This window comes from Chrysochloris asiatica, unplaced genomic scaffold (genome assembly GCF_000296735.1).
Source record: "Chrysochloris asiatica unplaced genomic scaffold, ChrAsi1.0 scaffold00006, whole genome shotgun sequence".
Taxonomy (NCBI): domain Eukaryota; kingdom Metazoa; phylum Chordata; class Mammalia; order Afrosoricida; family Chrysochloridae; genus Chrysochloris; species Chrysochloris asiatica.
In genome coordinates this window covers 18,030,993-18,036,992 of record NW_006408524.1, presented here as the reverse complement: position 1 = coordinate 18,036,992, position 6,000 = coordinate 18,030,993, and positions in this window count along the sequence as shown.

Here is a 6,000-nt window from a genome sequence, read left to right as displayed (position 1 = left end):
TAAGGATAAAAATTCATGTTCTCATCACTCTGGATGCTAAAAGTCTTAGCCATGGTTCCTTCTGTGGGCCTCTCTCCTAGTTTCCAGGGTATGCCAGCAAGCCCTGGCATTCCTTTGCTTGTGGAGAGGCCCTGATATGGTGTCTGTACACCCCCTGTGTGTATATCTCTGTGCCTATTCAGTACTTTTTATATGACACCACTTAGATTCTGTTTAGGACCCATCCTACTCTGATATGATCTCATTAGTATAACAGAAGAAACTCCTATTTTCAAACAGTCATATTTCCAGGTACAAGGATTAGGATTTACACATTTCTTTTGTGGGGGACAGCATTCAATCCATAACAATGAGGAATCAAAGAACAGAGAGGTTTTGTGGGTTGCTTGAGGATATAAATGCACATGTAACTTAGTTGTCCTGGTACTTGTTAGTGTGACTTTTCCTATTCAGGTTTCTAAACTTAAAATTGAAAAACGGAATGGCTGCTTTCTGAGTACCTGTAATGTACCATTTCCAGTACTAACAACCTGACACATTTGATCTTTTTATTTTCCTTTTCAAGCAACTCATTGAGACAGGAAATACTTCAGTCTTTCCTAAGACAAACAGACTCTGTATTCCTTCCATCTTCCTCTAGTGATTCCTACATCGATTAATATTTTGCCCATAGAATCCCTCAATATTTCAGCTCAAGGCTTGGCTTTTTTTCTTCAGTTCTTTCAACTTCAGAAATGCTGAGGATGTTCTTCCCTTTTGGTTTTCTAACACCAGGTCTTTGCACATTTCATTACGGAACTTTACTTGGTCTTCTCGAACTGTTCTTCGAAAATTTATTTTCAGCGCTTTTACTTCATCATTTCTTCCATTTGCTTTAACTTCTCTATGTTCCAAAGCACATTTCAGAGTCTCTTCTAACATCTACTTTCTTTCCTGTTGTTTTTTTCTTTTACTTTCTTTTGTATGATATTCTTTATTTATGTTCACCATATCCTTTTCAATGAAGGAAACTATCTAGCATGTATGTACTATGATTCCATTTAAAAAATAAATATAATTTTGCATTAAAACTTGTCTGGATATGGGGATGGTGAAAGGAGATGGGGATAAGATTCTTATGATTCAATAGTAATTGTTACCATGATTAATTGCAACTGTCACAACTGTAAAGGTAGAAGTTTTGTAACAAAATAGGGGGAGTAGTTAATTTTATAGTCCAATAACAGAGGACCCTAGGGCCATCAAGGGAGAGGAGCACAAGCATTCTTGTGCATCTCCCCCCACTTCATATCAGCTGTGTACTTCACTCTCAGCTCTGTTCGTTCATGGCTAGCAATATCTTTGTCCAAGGATTCAGGAGTCCCTAGGTCTCACCACACTTCAGACCAACCAGCCCTTCTACTTCTCTCTCTCATCTCCAGGTTGATGGGAGTCTATGGAACATGGTCGATTTTCTGTCTTTACTAAACTTTGCTATTATTGCTGGGCTAAAATGATATTTCATTGTTGTTTTGATTTGCATCTCTCTAATGGCTAAATGTGTCTACCAACTACTTCAATCTGAAATTGATCAAACATACAATCAAGATGTATTGATCATTACTAGTGATTAGCATGCAAAGGTTGGGAGCAAAGAGGAAGGATCAGTAGTTGGAAAATATGGCCTTGGTAATAGAAATGATGCTAGAGATTGCATGTTAGAATTCTGCAAAACCAATGATTTGTTCATTTCAAATATCTTCTTTAGACAGCATAACAGACGACTATACACCAGATGGAATACATAGAAACCAAATTGACTACATCTGTGGAAAGAGACAATGGAAAAGCTCCATATCATCAGTGAAAAGAAGGCCAGCAGCAGACTGTGGAACAGACCATCAATTACTCATATGCAAATTCAAACTGAAGCTGAGGAACATGAAAACAAGCCCATGAGAGCCAAAATATGACCTTGATTATATTCCACCTGAATTTAGAGATCATCTGAAGAACAGATTTGATACATTAAACACAGGAAGAAGAATGAAAGGGGAAGCCCATCTCCTGATCACATCTACCTGGAGGCAATCAGAAAGCATAAAAAATACCAAAATACATACCCATCTAAGTATTAAGGCCACAGATAACTCCTGAATATTCCCAGAAAACAGAAGCAGATGACCATATCAGCATATGTCCAGAAACGAGATACAGTGACTGAGGCAAATGAGCTGGAAGTAGGCCTACACTCCATACTGGAAGATGGGCAGGCTTTGGAAATGCCTGAGAAGGAATTCAGAAAAATGATTACATAAAATGTATCAAAACACTATACAATGGAGTTAAGAAAAAAAAGGAAGAAGTCAGAAAGTGCTACAGGAACAATCAAATAAAATAGATATAGCATTGGAAATAATTCAATACCTACAGAAAGTGGTCCAAACTATTAATAATAGAATATCAGAAATGGACAATACACTGAAAGGGCAAAGGAATACAAATGAAGAGACAGAAGCTAGAACTAGTGAGCTGGAAGATAAATCTCTCAACATTACTAAAATAGAAGAGCAAACACAAAAAAGGATAAACAAATCTGAAGAAGGTCTAAGATTCATGTTGGACAATATCAAGAGGAATAACTTAAGAATTATTGGCATTCTGGAATAGGAAGAATCACACAAGTCCACAGAGGAGACAGTTGAAGACCTTCTGGAAGAAAATTTTCTGAACATCCTGAAAAGCGAAAAGGTAAGCATTCAAGAAGCTCAACAAACCCCAGGAAAGATAGACCCTAAAAGACAATCATGAAGATATACAATAATCAAGCTCTCCAATATCAAAGTTAAGGGCAGAATTCTGAAAGCAGCTAGGGAAAAGAGAAGTGTAACACACAAAGGCAAACAAATCAGATTAAGCTCACAAGCAAGAAGGCAATGGGCAGACATATATAAAACCCTTAAAGAAAAAAACTGCCACCCAAGAATCCTCTACCCAGCAAAGCTGTCAGTCAAATATGATGGTGTAATCAAAACATTCCAGGAAAAACAGCAGCTAAGGGATTTTGCCAAAGCCAACCCTGCTATGAAAAACATCCTAAAGGAAGTTCTGTGGACTGAGAATCAACAAGAACAGACAACAACTAGAGAATGATGTACGTGGCATAGTCACCCTGAACTCAATCGACTAATGGAAGAGTCAAGAACAGAATAAAATTATAAGAACAGAGGATCTAGGAGGCCAGTCCATGATCAAAACAATTACAGTGTGAAAGAAGGTAAACACAGAGGAACAGAGATAAAGGTGGTGGGAAGGTCAGGTAGATTACAGGATAAGATAGATTGTCTTAAATGGAGGGAAGAGTTAATGGAATATAAGGTAACCACAACAATGGGGTTGGGTTGGGGGGTTTAGTTTGGGTATTGGGGAGGGCAATACAAGAAGGGGGAGGAAGCAGAAGAACAAGATAGATAGGGGAACACTGAGACAGGCTTGCATGTCCTAAGTGAGCTGGAGGTAAATAGTGGTGCATGCTCAAAGTTGGAACAACAGGCTCTGGGATACAGGGATCTAGGCATAGCTTGAAGAGGGGAAATAATACTAAAATGCTTGATTGTCTTATATCAGTTTTCCTTGCCTACTATTGTAAAATAGATACTTTTACAATAAGTGGGATAGAAAGGAATGTTGGGAAACATGATGACAGAAAACTTGTAAGCCTGTCTTCAGCCTATAACTGATTAGAATACCTAAAAGGGGCTCTAGAACTTGCCCAGTGAAACAGGCCTCTTGCAAAGAAAGCCTTTGCAGAGTATAGGACTTTAGGTGGGATCCTGATCCTCGTCCAGATCCTTAAGAGGTTGGACATTCCCACTAGCAAGGACAAGCAGACCAGCCTGGAACAGCTAGAGTGACAGAAGATACATCTTCAAAGAAAGATCATCAGGAAAAACCCAAAACAAAAATATCAGCATGAGTGGCTACTACAAGAATAAGCAAGCTGTTTTCCTGGAAGCCATCAAGGCAAGTAATCAAGTTCCTTCAGGACAAACTCCCCTCTAAATCTGAAACTCAAAGGGAACACACAAACAAGCATGTAAGCTTGTTGGTGACCACATTGGTCTACTGGTGAGTGGAAAAGAGGGAAAGGCAGCAATGAAGAAATTTGCTGAGTTCAACCACAGTCCATTGACTTCTGTTGACCTGGAGATGAGAGAGAGAAGAGGAAGTGCTGGTTGGTCCAAAGTGTGGTGAGACCTGAGGACACTTGAGCCCACGGACAAGGACATAGCCACAGAGGGCTAGAGCTGAAAGTGAAGCATCCAGCTGATATGAAGTGAGGGGAGATGCACAAGAACACCAAAACTTGCAGACACTACCCATTTGACCTAGCCTCTATGGCTTGATAATCAGAACTCGACTAGAGGAAGGTTACCAAAAATAATAATAATTTTTTTTTAATATAAAGGAAACAAGGGTAAAGTGCTACAATTTGATGAACCTGACCTATACTCATGGAGGTAGTAATTCTAAATACCAACAGAGAGGGAAGGAATCTTCACATCAAGTATCAATGCTATCCGCTCTGTACACAGGGTAGATAGGGACGGGTAACTTAGACATTGGCTACCTAAAATGAGGGGGCGATAAAGGCATGAAGTGACTGGCTTACAAGGTTTCAAGGGGGAGTTTAGTTTAAGAGTATGGGGGCTAAGAGTTCCTACTGAATAGTTTTCATCTTGTCTAGATGGGTCTGGTAAAAAGAGATGGGGATAAGATTCGTATGATTCAGTAGTGAATAATTGTTATCAAAGACCACTTGTGACTGTCATAATTGTAAAGGTAGAATTTTGTAGCAAAAACAGGGGAGTGGTTAATCTTACAGTCCAGAAACAGAGGACCCTAGGACCATCAAGGGAGAAGAGCACAAGCAGAATGCAGGACCACATCCAGAAAAGCAAAGACATTAGAGACAGAAGCAGAGATGGGGACATGGAGAGGGGAACAGCTGAGGATTCTAGATTCATGGGAAAAGAGGGACTAAGAGCTGGCAGCCAGGAGGCAGACTTACAGAATGTGTCCTTTGGATGTGTAAATTATTATAGATGCCTGAGTGATTTTTATTTAAAAAAGCTAAAGTGGATAGAGAGAAATACTAATAACTGATGGTACATGGAGGGGATTATAATTGTTGTAATGAGACAAGGTGTGTGATTTGATTAATGTAAAACTGATGATCTGCTCTGTAAACTTTCACTCAATCCACAATAAAAACTTTTAAAAAAAAGTGTTCAAGAAATAAGATTACAGTTTGAGGACTAAGGTATGCCTGAACCAAGATATGTTTTTTTCAATAGTCTCATATGCATGTGAAATTTGGACAATAAATATGGAAGGCTGTAAAATTGATGCATTTGAGTTATGGTGTTGGAGAATATTGAAGTTTCATGGGCTGGCAGAAGAACAAAAATATCTGTGTTGGACGTTCAGCCACAATGCTCCCTAGAAGCCTGAATGGTAATACTTCGGGCATGTTATCAGAAGGAACCAGTCCCTGGAGAAGGACATCATGTTTGGTAAAGTGGAAGGTCAGCAGAAAAAGAGGAAGACCCTGTGGAAACAACAATAGGCCCAAGCTAACAATTGTGAGGTTGGGCAGGACTGGGTGGTTTTTTTTTTTCTCTGTAATGCATAGAATCGCTAGGACAATTGTGAGGATGGGGCAGGACCATGCATTCCTTTTTTCTGTTGTGCACAGGGTTGGAACCTACTTAATAGCACCTGACAACAAGAAGTATCGAGAAATCAAGTAACTTGCTCAGTCTTACAGCTAGTAAAAGTGCATCAGGGACTGAAACTAGTCTGGATTCAGATCCTGTGCTCTTATACTGCCATTGCTTGCTGGCTGTTAATCCAAAGCACAGGTATATTTGCAAGAAGAGGGACACCTGCTTAAACCACTATTTTAGTTTTCTATTGCTGTGTCACGAATTACTACAAATGTAATGACTTAAAACAACA